This window comes from Parasteatoda tepidariorum, chromosome 4 (genome assembly GCF_043381705.1).
Source record: "Parasteatoda tepidariorum isolate YZ-2023 chromosome 4, CAS_Ptep_4.0, whole genome shotgun sequence".
NCBI lineage: Eukaryota > Metazoa > Arthropoda > Arachnida > Araneae > Theridiidae > Parasteatoda > Parasteatoda tepidariorum.
The window spans coordinates 43,119,303-43,138,086 of record NC_092207.1 but is presented as its reverse complement, the minus strand read 5'-3'; positions in this window follow the sequence as shown (position 1 = coordinate 43,138,086).

Genomic DNA, 18,784 nt, shown 5'->3' with positions numbered 1-18,784 from the left:
CAGTTTTTTCCTTTCATCGAAAATAGATGATTACGATTAGCCAGAAGTGATTAAGTCAGTAGTATCAATTTCTTAATGCACTGTGAAAAAGAGTTTCGAATATCATTTTAATTTACAGTTTTAATTTATAATCATTTACGTATCTACTCCATTACATAATAGGCAGGGATCTCTTACCTTTTTGTGATTAAGAGCATTTTCTTGAAAGCCGGTTGGGCAGTGGGCATCATTTAATTTTCAAGGTAAATTTCGTTAGGAGTTTTATGCTTTTATAGTACATTTTATTTAAAACTGAAATATTCTTTATCGAGAGGGCACTGAGATATAAAAATGTTTTTTTTTTTCTGAATAAAGTAAGCAGACGTGTTTTTAATGAATTTGGAATCATAACTTTAAAAAATCAGAGGGGGTAGTTCTTATCTGGAAAATGTGGTCAGAATAGTTTAGACAATTCTGCTATTAAGATAATAGCTTAGAAAAGGGTTAAAAGTTTGATTCTTTTATTTGTAATTTTATTGTTTTATTGCATATTTTATTACATCCTTGTAAATTTAAGCGACTCTAAAAAAATTTGACCAAAATTTTAAAAAGCACGTTTACCTTAAGATAACATCATGCAAAATAGGATTGTTTAGATTATTTATTAGTTTTCATTGTTTCATTTATTAATTATATCACAAATTACGAATCGCAAGGTATTCAAATTGTCTTATCTTCTTACATTAAATAATTTTAACCCTTCACATGGCTGTGGGAAGTATACTGTCCACCAACTTCCTTAATTTTTTTAATTGTCAAATGAAAACTATGTTTCGAACTATGTTTTGTGAAACTACCTGCTAATAACTTAAGAAAATACTAAACAAATAACAATGAAGGGTTTTGCTTAATTAAATATGGGTAATAGCAAATGTTAGGATGGGGTCAAGCGGTCAAAAACTGAGATTAAAGTCGGGAAGCTATTTTCTCTTGAGCGTTATGTGTTCGTTAATATGATCACGTACGATAATTATCGTTAATTTATTCATAGAGTTTAATTGTTGTATAATCACGGAATCTTTAAATTCGATTATTTACAAGCAAAGAATTTCTAGTTAATGGCTGATTTTTTATAGTATGCAAAAAATAAGAAAATCATCCCCCCCTTTTCATCTAAAATAAAATATTCTTAAAAATCAAATTAATTTGTGGTTATAATCCCTCTGAATTTCTTTTTATAAGTCAATCTCATTCCTAAAAATATTTTAACACAACACTACCAGAAAAAAATGGCCCTATAAAGAGTTAAATGAAATAAATTTAAATGGGGAATAAGAAAAAAATCAAGAATTCAACTATTTTTGAAATTCCATTATTCAAAAACTATTCAAACAATTCCGCTCTCAGTTTAAGTTTTTTCATTTAAAATTACATAGTTCTTAAAGACGTAAAAATTGGCAATTCAATTCAATTTTTCAATTCAATTTTTTTTCCAGGCATTAATAAATAAAGCAATAAAAAATAATACGACATCTTAACAAATCATATTTTACTTATCTTCAGATCAACGTGTTTAAATTACTTGCAAAAACTTATATTTGCTTAGATAAATTTAGATCCGCTTAAATACACGGATAAAAAAATTCTGATAAAACTACTGCAACTATGGTAATGACATTTATGGTAGCAAAAACCATACATTTGGTCACTAAAACCGAAACATATGGTATTTAAATCAGTCATTTGGCAATTTTTCCCTTCATATTATGGTAACGGTTTACAAAAGAATTTTGGTTTTCAATATTATAGTTCATATTATCATTCTTTTAGAACGCAAAAGGGCAAAACTGAATAGTAAATTTAAACGAATGAATAGCTTTTGTGCCATGTTCTAAGGTATCATGATAAAATTACCGAATTTTCCAAATTTACCAAATTTCATCACATATTATAAAACCGTATTTTATTGTTAATTTTGCCGAAATCATTACCAAATCGCTTCAGTAAAAATTACCGATCTTTTTGGTGTTCACAAAAAACCAGAAACATGGTAAATTTTAAAATATTATGGTAGTTTTGACCATACTTTTTTTTTCAGTGTAGCTCTAGAGATATAATAAAATATTCTCTTCAGATAGTAAAATTAACATTAAAGGGACAGAAATTTCAACCGATCTCTTGGCTAAACTATTTCGATCCTATTTTGCAGAAGCTCCTCTCCTTGCTACTAAAAGGGCATAAAATTCAAATTCTTAGACAAACAACAACTTTATTTTGGATTTAATTAGGCATTAGGAAAGTACGTTTTTGAGCCCAATATCTTAATTTAAAATATCATTAGCACAAATTGGTTTATTTAAAATTTTACCCTGAAACCATTAAGATAGAATTTTATTGTTAATACGTGATTATCCGATCATTGGGTCAAAAGTTATGAAGTTAGTCTGTTTATAATTTAACTCACAACGTGGGAAATAGATTGTTTTAATTCTCTTTCTACAAAAGTTCGACAAACTGTTCTTATAAAATGTATCAAATTCATTTTCAAAGACGCTTGAAAAACGTGCACTCTCTCTCTTACATTAAAAAGAAAGAGCTTCCGGCGAATCCTCTTTAACAGTTCAACAAACGTTTTATATGCTTTTATTTTCCTTCAACTAACCTTCACTTTGACCAAGAATTCAGCATCCAAAGGTGCTTTATTGCAAGTAAAGCTGTTTATTAAGCAATTTAATCTTGAAGTAATTCTGACGAAAAAGTGGGTTAAAGTCATCCAACTTTTGACGTTTAAATAACTGATGCTTGTTAGCAATTTTAAAAATCTGTCGGTGTACTGTAATTGCAATAACATATTCAAGTGGAGTACTTTTGCCCAACAGACTTCTATTCTGAATTATTTCTATCTTTCAGAAAACGCTCGTGAACGAGAGCCTAATACAGATAATTTGTTTTTTGACAGTAGTCATTTTTAAATTGTCAAATTTTCTAATTTGAGGTGTTGGCCATTGGCCTTTACGTCTTGAGAAAANAAATATATATATATGTATATATATATATATATATATATATATATTTTCTATAAATATTGATAACAATTTTAAAGCGAAAGTTTCTCAGGAGAATACCATATGATGCTGAATTCTTATTGCGAGTTGTCCGGATATGGTGAAATACACAAAAAGTAAAATTAACAATAAAGAATCCAAACTTACAACAGCTCTCCTGACCAAACTGTAAGGACCATAATTTCAATATTGCTGCTAATCTTCATAGTTCAAAGGTCAGAAATCCGAACCCGTCGAAAAAAAGGTATGTTTATTCAGCGAAAGTACGCTTTTATGTCGGATTTTGTAACTTAAATTAAGGTCTGCACTAATTAATTAGCAAATTTAAGATTAAGATTTCGAACAATTAAAGATTGAAGGCCGGGATAGCCTGGTCGGTAGGGCACTGGGCCTATGTCCAAGAGTTCGTGGGTTTGATCTCCGCCGGCCGAAGACACCCCGTGTAGAAAATGGTGACTGATGCACGCTAAATCTGTCGAGTGACTAAGTCCTCCATGTTCCCATAAAAAGTCAATACCTCTGGGAGTACTGATCGAGGAGTTTCCTTGTCTTCTGGATTGGTTCAAAATAACAAGACTACGGAGTTGAACATTAGTAGTCGTAAACCCAAAAAATTGGGTAGGCTGTTCAACGACGGATATAAAATAAAATAAAATTAAAGATTGAATTCCAGTACGTGAAAATCCGATCATTATATTAAAAGTTACTCTGGATGTTTCGCATTATTATTATTCTGCTTGCTCACAGTGCATTTTTGATGAAGTTTCTATTAAGATGAAAGAAAGAAAAATTAGAAGAATTTTGCAATTGATTAGTTTTTTAATTACTATGAAATTTTTTATAATTGAATATTTCTTTGAAAGAATGGCCTTCATTAACAGGCACGTTTGTAAAGTATTAAGCATATGAGGACTTTGAGCAATATTAACCGAAGGCAGCAGGGTCTTAAACAGTGGATACATTTAAAATTAGATTGTTGTTTATATAAGTTATTTTACAGCGGTATTTTCAAGAAATTGTTAGCTTAAACATACAGAATTAAATATACTTAAAAAATTCTTTAAAAAAAGGGTTATAGAAGTATTTTAGATCAAAAAATATTTTATCTCAAACATGTTTCCTCGTATTTTTTTGATTTAACAAATTTTTTAATTATTGTTTATGTTCCAGATAAAATCTATCTGTTATTTTGGGAAAAAATATGTACATAAAATTTAATGTTTTATTTGAAAATATGTATTAAATTGAAGTTTAGAAACTGATTCTAAAGATGAATTAATACAATTATTTAGTGAAAAAAGTTGCTGTACTTCTAAGACATGTAAAGACATACAAATTTTTTTTTTGGGGGGGGGAGCAATTTTTCAAACAATGGTTTTTAAATTGAACTAAAGTTGGCAAATCTAATTTTTAACATATTTTCATGAGAAAATATGAAAGGAAATTACTTTACTTTAACATTAAGGACATTAGGAATACCTATTAGCGTAACATATTAAAAATCAGATAAGTTAAAAATTAGTAATACTCAATGCGATTTAGTGAGTAATTTAATTTATATAGTGTATTATTAAATAAACTATAGCGTTAATAATAAGAAGGAAAACATGTAGATATCATTAGCTTCTAGAGTTAAAGACTTAAATAAAGACCTTTTTTGTAGCTTTAAAATAAGGAAGTGTTATTTACCTTTTAATTGACCACTTAATACCTTTTCAAATATAATTTGAAAACCGTTTTAAATCTTTATTTACATCCGGCTTCTGAAGCGTCTTCCAAAAAAGAGCAGGAAAATTCTTTAATACGCNGAACTAATTTAAATCTTTCAGAAAACGCTCGTGAACGAGAGCCTAATGTAGATAATTCGTTTTTTGACAGTAGTCGTTTTTAAATTGTCAAATTTTCTAATTTGAGGTGTTGGCCATTGGCCTTTATGTTTTGAGAAAAGAAAACGTGTTTCCAATTGCGAATATTCCATCATTGTTATGTAATATCGTAACTTGTTGCAGCGCACTGTCACGTTGTTGGGTGGTGTAGAATTTTTAATTTAGATTTTAATGATAAGTTTTACAAATTTACTCTTTTTATTGCGTGACCCATTAATTTCAACACTTTAGGTTCGAGTGCAATAAAGTTTTTTATCTTTATTTTGCAAATGTAAGTACACTGTAATGTTACAAACATTTTGAAATATTTTTTGAATTTTTTATTATTAAAATTGCTTTAGTTAAATTTCATTAATTACTAAATTATTACTATTTAATTATTCATTTAATAGCATAATAGAACATTTTTTAAAGCGAAAGTTTGTCAAGAAAACTAATTTTATACCATATGAGGCTGAATTCTTATTGCGAGTTTTCAAGATATGGTGTAATACACAAGAAGTGAAATACACAAGAAGTAAAATTAACATTAAGGGATCCAAACTTTCAACCGCTCTCCTGACCAAACTATAAGGACCATAATTTCCATATTGCAAATAATCACCATAGTTCGAAGGTGAAAAATACGAACCCATCAAGAAAAAGGTGTGTTCATTCAGCGAAAGTACGTTTTTGTGTCGGATTTTGTAACTTAAATTAATGTCTACACTAGTTAATTAGCATATTTAAGATTAGATTTCGAACAATTAAAGATTGTGCTCCAGTACGTGAAAATCCGATCATTAGATCAAACGTCATTCAGGATGTTTCGTATTATTATTATTCTGTTGCTTCATTTTTGAAGAAGTTTCTATTGCATGCAGGTTAAGAACAAAAAAACTAAAACATTTTTGCAATTGATTAATTTTTCCATTACTATGTAATTTTTAATAATTGCATATTTCTTTCAAAGAATGGCCTCCATTAATAGGCACATTTGTAAAGTGTTTCTAGGCATATGAGTATTTTGAGCAATGTTACCGAAGGCAGCAGGGTCCTTATCAGCGGATAAATTTAAAATTAGATTGTTCGAATTCCCTATTTACATAAGTTATTTTACAACAGTTTTTTTCAACAAAAAAAAGTAACATATTTAACAGCTTGGACACACAGAATTAAATATCGTAAAAAATTCTATTGAAAAAAGGTCATAGAAATATTTTGGATTAAAAAATATTTTAGCTCAAACATGTTTCCTCGTATTTTTTAATTATTGTTAATATCTGGATAAATATCTAAATGTATTTTGTGAAAAAAACTTATATCAGATTTAATGTCTTATTTGAAAATGCGTATAGTTTTGAAAATGATTCTAAAAATGAATTGATACTATTATTTATTCTAAAAAAACTGCCGTTTTTCTAATTTTAAGATACTATATTTATATAAAAACATATCGAAACACTTTTTTGGGGGTAAAAATTTTTTAAACTATGGTTTTTAAATTGCACTGAAGTTGACAAATCTAATTTTTAACAAATTTTCATGAGAAAATATGAAAGGAAATAACTTTACTTTAACATTAAGGACATTAGGAATACCTATTACCGTAACATATTAAAAATCAGATAAGTTAAAAATTAATAATACTCAATGTAATTTAGTGATTTATTAAACTTATATAGTGTATTATTAAATAAACTATAGTGAGAATGAGAAGTAGGAAAACATGCAGATATCATTAGCTTCTAGAGTTAAAGACTTAAATAAACGCCTTTTTTGTAGCTTTAAAATAAGGAAGTGTTATTTACCTTTTAATTGACCGCTTAATACTTTTTCAAATATAATTTGAAAACCGTTTTAAATCTTTATTTACATCCGGCTTTTGAAGCGTCTTCCAAAAAAGAGCAGGAAAATTCTTTAATACGTTTAATTTTGTAACATAATCATTAACTGTTGTCTAATTTGTTATATGACTGGAAGAATTATAGACATTTCGAAAGTTATAAAAAAAGGATTTTTATTTTCTGTAAGAAATTTATCGAAATTTTTGCACAACCAACAAATTATTACAGTAAAGTAATTTTATCAAAAAAGGTCTTACTGATACGGTAAAAGACGTAAGCAAAAGATTAAATTTGAAAATTAGAAAAGAATTCCGAAAATATGTTATTTGAAAATATCATTTGCTTTAAAATAGCTTTTTTTTTCATTATAAAATGTTGTTTTTTATTGCTTAAATTGAACGAGATAGAAAAACATATCTCTTAGATTACATACATTATTTTGTAAATAATTGGTAAGTTGTAAAAAATTTGAATAAGGATTTTAACATATATGGATGAAAGGAATACAAAAAAAAATGGATGTTCTGTTTTTCTAAAAATGTTTGGCTGAAATGCGTTAGAAAGTTATGAATATTCTAAGTGTTGTACAGTGCGCAAAATATAAAATAGACCACAATGAATAACTTTTGATCTAATGATCGGATCTTCACGTTCCAAGACTCAATCTTAATGGTTTAAATGGGTTACTTTAAATATGCTAATTAATAAGTGCCGACAATGCATTAAGTTACGAAATCAGAAACAATAATGCACTTTCTTTTAACCTTTCGTCCGTAGAAAATGGTAGAGTCCACGGCCAATGAGAATCCAGTGCACGTTTTTCAAAACCTGCAAGCTACACCATGAGATAAGGATTATGAATTTATGTATTTATTTTTCATCATCGATGACTAACAGAGCAACAGAATAATACATTTTATAATAATAATACGTGTGAGGTAAATACCTTATGAAGCCATTTAGTTCCTTGCAGCTAGGTACATACTTTAGCTGAGAGAGCTAGTCTGACAATCTCATGATTGACTAAAAGAAGATTCGAAACCCACTATATTTTCTCCATTAGTGCGACACATGAGGAGTTTTCAGCGTCCTGCACTCTTCGATTGGTGATTCTGGACTATTAGAATTCGAAACTCTCATTCATGCATGCCTATTTAAGACAAGAGTCTAGTATCTCCTACCTCTCACAATAGACGGTACTACTAGATAAACTAGTTAAGCCTCATTCTACTTGACCGAACACAACTTCAACTAAATGTCCATTACCCAATGAAACGTTTAACATAACATATCCACTATCCAGTTAAATTACATTTTTGCAATTTTGAAGCCACACTAGTTGTAAATAGTTACAAAATCTTGTAATTTTGTATTCTCGGTTTTTTAACCATACCAGTGGTCAACAGTTCAAAATCAGTAAAGGTAAAGAAATGCTCTTAACCATAAATTTTATGGTTAATTGGATGGACACACTGATGACGATTTTTTTTCAAAGACGGAGCGATAAAAATATACATTTAAAACATCTACGTCTCTCCCTCATACGTTAATTTAAGCTGAAAGTAAAGCAGGAAGTTTTTCTTTTATATATTAGTCATATATTTAAAAGCAATTTTAATTTGAAAATTTTTCAATGAAATTGATTTTACGAAATCTATACATTTATTTATTTTGATTTTCTTCCGAAAATCCGGTATATGACCAAATAGAAAACATTGATTTAATAATTTTGTTAAATGTTTTCTGATTATTTCACGATTTAAATTGATTTTGCTTCCGTTGAAACAGATAGAATAACTACGCAAATTGTATTTCGTTTTGTAGGAAAAATGAACAGGAATCAATTATTATTAAATTATAATAGTTTCCCGTGCTTTCAATTTTTTTCATTATTGGTAAAATGTTTTGAAAAAACTGAAGAGTGAATGTAATCTTTAAGTAAAACTCTGTAATGAAATACTATAATCAAATACTATAATCAAATATTTTAATCAAATACTGTAAGCAATGTCCACAGAAGAAATAGATAAATATAAAGTTCTAATGTAACGGATATTTAATTATTATTTTCAAAATAAATTTGTATTTTATACTCATTTATTGATAAAATAAATAATTTGTTTATATTCTGTATTTTTGCTACAAATCCTTACTGTTTTGCATCATCAGTTACTGCAGTAGGGCAAAATAAAAAAACAATTTAGTCCAAATGCGGTTTCAGTTGCGGTTCTATTTAGCTCAAATATTTAAATATTTCGTACGATAAAATCTTTAATATCACAATAACAGTTGTTAGGTCACACACTTTTAAACCTGACTGCGTAATGAGAATTCAGTTACAAAATTAATGTTATTGAATTATTTTTTGTTTCATAATGTGATGATGGCTATAAAGATAATGTTAGACAAAGTAAGATGACTTACAAACAGCACAAGAGATTTAACTTTTTTAATGTGTAAATCTTCAAACAATGAACTAACGGATTGTGTATGAAAAATATTATTCATTCTGTGTCTAGGGTAAATATTGTTATTACAGGCAGAAGTTAGAGCATTATGATACCAGGTTTAAGAAAACTATTTTCCGTGAGTTTGAATTAACGTCAAGTTGTATTTTGGTATTTATACCAGAATAGTTGGCCTTGTTCAAATAAATGACAGTATATTCTCTTGTTTGAAATATTTCATTATGTGGTAAGGAAACTACAAATCAATCCTAATAATAGTAAAGCAAACAATTAAACAGCTTTTTAAAATTCATTTGTCTTGAAAGAAACTTTTTCCGAAATTTACATTAAAGGAGAAAAAATAAAACTTTGTTGCGCCACTTATCTAATAAGAAAATCTGATTCCTTTAATTGAATAAGTATTGATTTCTCAAATTAGATTGCCATCTACTTTATGAATTATATATAAAGCAACAAGTTTCTTGATAATCTCTTACCGCCATAATATCCTTTTTTATTTACATTCTTTGAAAAACATTAAATTTTATGTTCCTAACATTAAACCACCATTGTATAACGATTGGACCAACCAAGCTATGGCTCCATTCTGTACAACTTATTTTTTTTAAAGAACTATTTTGAATAATTTGTAGTAAGAAATATGCAAGCAGAATATGTCAGAATAATTTTTTCTAATTTCCGTGCTCAAAATTAAAACAAAAATCAAATTAAAATTAAAATGTTCATGCGCGAAAAAAATATATTGGAACATTCTACTTAAGAAAGTTCCAATATATTTTTGTAAATACAAATTTGTAAAATAAATAAATAAATAATAAAAAAGATAAATAGAAAGTAAACGAAAATATTATTTTTTTTACTGTCTTGAAAACTTTACGTACACCAGAGGTTTTTGCAATTAATTAGTTTTTGCAAGTTATTTCACGTCAAAGTTAGAATCAAAGAATAATAAGAGAATAATTGGAATAAAAGTTAAAATAGGACTACACCCGGTGTATGTGAATAATTAAACTTTTTGGCGTTCGTACGGCAGCTATTAGCTACCGATTCTCATTCAATATCAACAAAATGCGACCGCAAAGGTTTAAAAACGAAAGACCATTTTTAAACGCCATGAAAATGACAAGATCACTAAGCAAACCTGTTTTTTACCCTTTTCTCTTTATACTACTTGAGTAAACAAATTTTTCCGTCAGATGCAAATTTGCACCGATAACTCTAGAATTCATTCACTTGTCTTTTTACGCTACTGTTCTTTAGTACCGTATTTTCACAACGTTATTCCAGCTCATCAGTGAAAAAAAAATTAAATGAAGCGATGAAATTCTGCACGGAATTTTTCAATGATGATACGTTCAAGCTCATTTTCTCATTTATTTTTTGAACTTACATTTAAATGTGTATTCAACAAAATTACGATAACAAGAAGAAAAGCATTATGTTGGTTCCGCTTTCCCGAAAATCACACTACGTGACTTCATCAAATTCTAATTATGTCTGTTGAACAAGAATAATGAAAGTTCCTGCATCATTTGAAAACATACAATCTTCCAGATATAAAGAAAATAAAAACTACTTCTATTTCTAATTCTTTTATTACTAATTCTATTTTTGAAATGATAAACTACAAAAGTTAATATCTGTTGGTTTTTTTAGAAAAAATATTCCATTATTCTATTATTGTGTTCAATTCTGTTATGATAACTCGGCATTTGCAGTTTTTTTAAAAACAAATATGATGACATTAGCTTCCAATAAAACATTAGCTTTTGATACAATTTTATTGTAGAAATGTTTGTAACTCAAAAAGTATTTGAAATATTTTATTTTAATAAAAAGGAGGAAGTATAAGAGGAGGAGATATTTTAAGAAAACGATTTACTAAAAGTTGATATTTAAAAATAATTTTCTAATTTTAAATTTTAAAATTTCGTTGCAAAATTTTAAGGTAATAAGATATACAAGAATACTGTTACATTTTTTTTCTTTTTCTAAATAATATAGTAAAATGAGTTTTAAAATTTTGTTCAACACATAAACTATTACTCTATTTGCATTTCAAAAAGTGGTTCAATATATTTTTTTTAATTCATTTTTTAATTCAGAATTTAAAGTTGAAAAAAAGTGATATTTTAAGCAAACGATTTTATCAAAAACAAATTTTTTAAAATCGCTTTCAAATTTTAAATTTTAAAATCCCAAATTTTTAAATTTTATAATTTAAAATATAATGTTAAAATTCATTTTTTGAGAAACATAATAACATAAGCTTTCAAATTCTGCATAGCTTGTAGACTATTATACTGTAGAATATTTTATCATTCAAAAAATGTTCTTTTTTTATGTTATATTTAAAAGCAAGAAAAATTATATGACTGTTTCGAGACAATCGTTCTCCTTATGTCGGCGTTCCTGAATCGCTTCCTAATTTTAAATTTTAAAACTATTTCTTTAATAACATAAAATACAAATAAAATATTGTTTTTTGTCAGGTCTTATAGTGCTTCATAGCAATACCTTTTAAGTTGTACAAAATTTGAAAGCTTTCTTGTTAGAAATCACGAAACTTGTTAAACCATAATATTCAAATTCACTAAGATGGTGCTATTTTGAAACATTTTATCGTGCAAATGAAACTTTCTAGAACTTTATTACATGATACTATGGTTAAAATTGAATGAAAGCATGGTTCATCTTAACACCTTAATAAGTATGCAGAAAATTTACGTGATAATATGATGCAAAATATCAGTATTTAATTCCAAAGTTACAGAATTTTTTTAAAAGTGTAATAAATTTCTTAGAATTTAAAGGAAATGATATGCACATTAATAAATGAAGAAGAGATTTTATTATTAATTCTTTTCAAATTTTTTTTTATAAAAGTTGAAAAACAATTGAGATATTCTAAATTATTGGGTTTTACATTTAAAAAAATTCCTATATTGTTTATTGATCTAAATCTCAAGCAGTATATAAAATGGAGCAAAGAGGTTCTACAAAGAAAAATAGAAATTATTGCTATTTTTTTAAGAGATAAAGAGGTGCATCGCGGGAGGGTTTAAGGGAAAAAATAACATTTTTATGAGGACAACATTCAGAAGATAGGTGTTGTACGAAATTCCTTGAGGAAAACATGTTTATTTTGATTGACGACTTGAGAAATAGTGTTCTCTTTCATTCCGTTTTGTTCCAATGCTCTAAAACTTTCAGTCTATAGGACTTAAAAAGTTCTTTATGGGAGGAATTTCTTCTTTTTACGATTTGAGTACCCGCAGAGCCTTCAATTTAGTTTATGGAAATGACACAAATGAAAAAAAGAACACATAAGGAGCTAAATTAGTATGCAAAGAGGAAGACAGCCATATTTGCAAAAATTTGTAAAAATAAAGTGTGGAAAAAATTTCATTTATTTCACTCACTTCAGAAATATAACCACTTCAAGACATTCAAACAGCTTGATCTCTTGATAAAAATAATTCTTGATCCAAAATCTAGTGTTCGAAAATTTCGTTTTTATTTAGGAATATATTGAACGCAATTTGGTAAAGTAAGGTTCTATTTTTAAAACTTTGTGAAGCCATATGATACTCTTAATTAAAAAATTCTTTTCCATTCCATTATTTAAAAATTATTATCAACTATTTAGGAAATAAAAACAAATAATATTCTAATTGTTCTTATACAATATTATGTTTATCTTCAAAAAAAGTTTCGAAGAGAAATTTGTTAAATTTATATACTATCTCTTCAGAGAAATAATATTTTTCACCTGGCATTTTATAAGTAGTTTAAAATAAATAAATAAGTAAACAAAAAATTTCACGTCTTTTATTTACATTTATTTTTATTTTGTGAACCAACTTTGATCAAAATATTTCAAAATAACTCCTAACATATTTTGTTCCTTTGTACGAGAAAAAAGCAGCTAAAATAAGGTTTAAATTTTAAATTTCGTAATTTTCAGTTAACTACTTATCGTGAATTCCTTAAAAGTGTGTTTTTTATAATTATAAAAAAATATGCAAAACCTTTATCTGTCAAAATATACATTTGCGGATTACCGTTTATAAAAGAAAAAGAATCTTGATAACTTTATAAATTAACGACTCATTTTTCTAGTAATGTTTTTTGAATAATTTTTCTAATTTTAGTTTTCTAAGACACACTATTTTAAAAACTAGGTTAACCTCTTAATTATTTTTAATACACAAAGAAATCCCAACACAATCTAATAGCTGTGTTTGCAATAGCCCACACATTTGTCCGATTCGAATTCCACCTCTCAATTTAATCACGATGTTGCTGACGAGTAAATCTTGTTACAAACCATTGGAGAATCCGCAATTCATTGTTTACATTTCGAACCCAAACAATCTAACCAATTAGCCCTCTTGTACAGCCAGACAGGACTTGTAATTAGCCTGCTGAACTTTAAAACAAAGACTATCAATCCCTTTCAATAAAACAATGATCTGTTCATCCATAACAATGTGATGCTATTTTCTTTCGAACTTATGGAACCCAACCTCACACTTGGCCTTAGAAAAACACCAACCTTTTCAATTTCGGCGTTTCACAGTAGGTTGAGTAGAGAAGAACAAAAAAATGGCTTCCCCCCAGGGTGCCATGCAAATAAGCTTGTTTTATAATTTCCTCGCTAAAAAAGAACGATTGCGGACGTTCCGCTTGTTGAATTCCCACAAAAAGCTTACCATTTGGGTGTTACCTGTTGTATTTTTAGACTCCGTTCGAGAAGTGAATCGTTATCTACCCTTTCTGCACGAGTCGTTCGTTGAATGATTCAAAGCAGTTAATCAGATCATTGCTGTTGAATAATTAATTATAATTCAAAACAGTAGTCAAAGGTAAAAATATAACTAGTAATGGTTACATATTTTTAACTGGATTTGTTATCTTTCAATATTTTAAAGAAAAAGCTTGATATAAAGACGATTAATTATTTTGATATGATAACTAGGCAAATCAATAATACCTAATAAGTGGGAAAACCTGGTTTCCTCATTATGAAATATTTTCGTATAATTTTAATGCAGTTATGATTATTTATTTTGTTCTTCATCTTTCAGAGATTTTTATTTTAGGTGTGGTTATCTAGCATCTAGTTTTAAGGTAAAAGTCAGTTCTGTTACAATTAATTGCGTGCATGTGTTTCAGTTCTTCTATAATTTAATGTAATTGAAGCTATTATAGGCAATACATAAAATATATTTACACGCTGATTTTACTCACGAAATTAAAGGAAATGTAGTTTGTTAGATAAAATTATTTTAAACAAAGCTTCAATAACCAATGGTGGAGAATTAAATTGAACTAGATTATTTAAAAAAAGTAATTATAAAACAAGGATTAAATATTTCAACTATAACAATGAAACAATGTATACAAAATAATATGTCCTTTTATTGTGAAATGAAAGATATGCATAAGAAATAGATAACTTAATCTTATTTATTTTAGAACACTGCAAAAAGAAATATGATCAAAACTACCAGAATCAATAAAGTGTACCGTGTTTTTGGCTCTATGAGAACACCAAAAGCTTGGTAATTTTTACGGAAGCGATTTGGTAATGAGTTTGGTAAAATTAACAATAAAAAATGGTTTTATAATATGTGATAAAATTTGGTTAATGTGATAATTTTATGTAAGAGAATGGCATAAAAAATATTTATTCGTCAAATTTACTTTTCAGTTTGTGTATTTTTTACAAAATGTGTAGTAATAATATAATTTTGAAAACCACAATTTCTGGTGAACCGTTACCATATAAATGGAAAAATTCCCCAAATGAATGGTTTAAATATCACATGTTTTGGTTTTTATTAACCAAAATTATGGTTTCTTTTTACCAGAAATGACGTTACCATGCAGTACGGTAATTTTACCATAATTTTTTTCTCCGCGAATATATATTATGCACTTTTTTCGAAAACAAAATACCCGTTCAAAATTATTGGCACCTGTCACCTAATTTATTTGTGCTCATCTTGCTGGATGAAACAGTGTATTTCGTAATTGTGTTTAGCTTAGTAGCTGTGTCAGTAGCAAATCTTTAAAAAAAAATTCTGCCTAAACGCTTGTATTTGGTGAAACTTTGCTGTAAATTATAGTAAATCAAAATATGACTATAAATTATCAAGTTTGATATCGTAATTAATTCTAAAACCAATGTAAATCGTACAATTGCATATGTTTTTTACCTTCCGAAACCTAGTAAGTGATCCCAACATGTAAGTAAATGTAATTTTCACAGTGGTTTTTATTACATTCAAATGATATTCGCTGCTGTCAAACTTATTGTCATTTTTAAGCATCCATAAATACTTCAAAGTAAGTTCTGATGGAAAAACCAGAAATTAAAAGGCAAATAAAGAAAAAGTTTTTAAAAAGTAATTTAGTAAATTTCTAAATTACTTTTCTGCGCAATTTCAATGGATTGTTAATAGAAGGGTATTATTTATAATTAAAAAAATTATTAAAAAAAAAGATACATTCATTAATATGAGAACAGGGTCCTAAGTTCTTCTAGAGTTCTCATAAGCTGCGATTCTGATTGCATTTTTTTCTTAAATACCTTAATCAATCAGTTAAAAAAATTGTTTATTGTTTTGTTAGAAAAGGAGGTAAAATATTAAAAGAAAAACTGGCTCAACAAAACGCATGTGTTCTGTACGTGGCATGCATAATGAAATGTTACATAAAGAATTGTAAAAATGTTACGTAAAGACGGAAATAATTTTCCACAATTACTAAAGTACTCTTTCGCTTATCATTTAGTTTTGTAATTCCAGTGATTGTTGATTTAGTATCTACTTTTTAATATTTTTTAATTGGACGTAGAATTATCGTATGAGGCAGAGCATAAGAATCTTTTAGGCGAAAATTTCAATTTTGGGAAATTATTTTGGTTTTACTTCTTTTTGAGGAAAATAATATCTCTGATCATTATTTGATTATTTTTTTTTGAAGTTCTGGTGAAATTTTTTCCCTTTTTTTTGGAAACACATGTTTTAAACTCTCGGTCAACACATTTTTCAAATCCAGGTCAGGTCCAATCTTATTTTGCTTTGTTACATGTCTTTGAAAGTTCGACGCTAACGCTTTTTCAACAATTTCGATAAAAGGCAAAAAGAAAAAAAAAAAAAAAATCGTGAACTTTTGTAACTTTCATTCGCGCACGGAGAAGAAAAGTTTGGTCAAAAACTATCAGAATATGATACGATTTATAGTGTTTCTGGCTCTATGAAAACGCAAAAAGCACAGTAAAAAGCATGCTGCGGTAATCAGTTTTGGCAAAATTAACAATAAAATATGGTATTATTCAAATGTGGTAAAATTTGATTATTTTTTCATGATACCTTAGAGCAGTGTTCCCCGAACCCCGGTCTGCCCATTTCATTTAGAAACTGAATTTAAACTCCTAGGCTTATACCCCAAAATATAAATATCTGTGTTCCATTAAAATTTTCTGAAAACCTATCTGTCTGAAGCGGGGTTTTCTGCAGTAACAGCAACCAAAACAAAGCAACGGAATAAACTGGACATAAGCAACACTCCTCGGGTGTCATGGTCTCCGATTACCTCCACATGGTACCGTCTCATTGCAAAGAAACAAGCTCAGGGTTCTCATTGATTTAGCGTTCTATTAAGTTAAAATGTTAAAATATAATTAAATATAAATTAATAAATCAAAATAATCTAAAATATAAACAGTCAACGTCTCTCCTCAGCTGGCCGCGGTAAAATTATCAAACGTTGACAGGTCCGCGGTGATAAAAAGGTTGGGGAACACTGCCTTAGAGCATGGCATAAGAACAATTTATACGGTCAAATATACTTTTCAGTTTTGTATTTTTATTAAATGTGTGGTAATAAGAATTATAAAATTTGGATCAGGTAAATCATTACTATACGAATGCAAAAAATTCCAAATGAATAGTTTAAATACAACATATTTTGGTTTTATTACCAGAATTATAGTATTTTACAGTAGAAATACAAGAGAATACAAATAAAGTACTTTTATCAGAATTTTTTCTCCGTCTAGCTATTGTTTCTTTTTTGCTTGCTGTTATTGCGCAGATTGATAAAGTATTCTCTAAAGTATTTTAGATTTATATTTCAGAATTAATTCGAATTAATTTTTAATAATTTCACTGAAAGTTAATTAGATTTGTATAGAGTACAAAATACAAATCTAAAAGTTAATTAGATTTGTATTTTGTATAGAGTACTAATTACTGAAACACATAGTTTTTTAAAACTAAGTTTAGATAAAATTTTATATAGATATAATTTATCACCTTATGAGTAAAATTTCATTTCTTGAATAAAATTTGTATAATTTTATTTGCATATTGCGTATTGCGCGTCACTGACATGCACGTCCCGTAAAAATGGACTATGAATGTTTATTTTTAAAATTTCACAACTATTAAAAAATATTTAAAAAAAAAATATTTTATATGTTTCAAAATAACATAAAAACATTTATTTTCAATACTTTTGAAGAAAAAAAAAGATTTCGGAATTTAAGGAAAAATTAACTAGAAAATTAATTAACTTAAATAATTGATTTAAATAACTTGATTTAATTAACTTAAAGATTAAAATTAACTTAAAGATTTAATTTTCTACTCTAAAACATTTAATTTTATTCAGAAAGTAATGTTAATGCATTGAATATTGAAAACAAAATATTTATGTAACTAAAAAAAAATTAAAGATATTTTGGTTCCATAAAAAATGCTACAAATGCTGCATGTGCTTTGAAACCATTTGATGTAGAAGAATTTAAAATACCCGCAAATCAGATTTGTTGAATATGAACTTTTAAATTAAGTGTACAAAACTAAATAAATTTTACGAAAATGTAGATGCAGAAAGAGATATCGTACGAAAATACTGAGGCAATGAAATTTCTAAATAAAAACAAATGTTTTTAAGCTTTATTTTATTAAGTTAATACAAAAGGCACCCAGCGAAAAATCGATTTTACCTACAAAACTCCATCTTTAAAAAAAATTGCCAAAAAATATTCTTAATGTAAATAGTTTCTTATAAATAATTTGCTGAAACTTTAATGCAAAAAAGATATATTTATTTCATTCTTGTAATAAAATAATAAATTGAATGATTGAATTTTTTTTTTAAAGTATTCAAGAAGGGTTCCTAAATATAGACAGTCCCAGGGCATCTAAAAACTTAAAAACGGCCACGTAATTAAAGAAAAAGAAAAAAAGAAAAATATTCGAATTGAACAATCATACATCAGCAGAGCAAATACTTCTTTTTATTTAAAGGTACGAAGGCTTTATATCATATGAATTTTAATTTCTCCCGAATTAATTAAAAATCAATATTAAATTAATTTTCATAAAAATAACTATTTTTTCTTTTTAAATTGTGTTTCATTTACAGTCTTCAAAAAGCTTTTAATTATAGACTCAAAGACAAGTATTTTAAAAATTTTAAACTAATAGTATTTTTGTTTGAAACAATATTTTGGTGTAATTCAAAAATTTGTTGTGTATGGT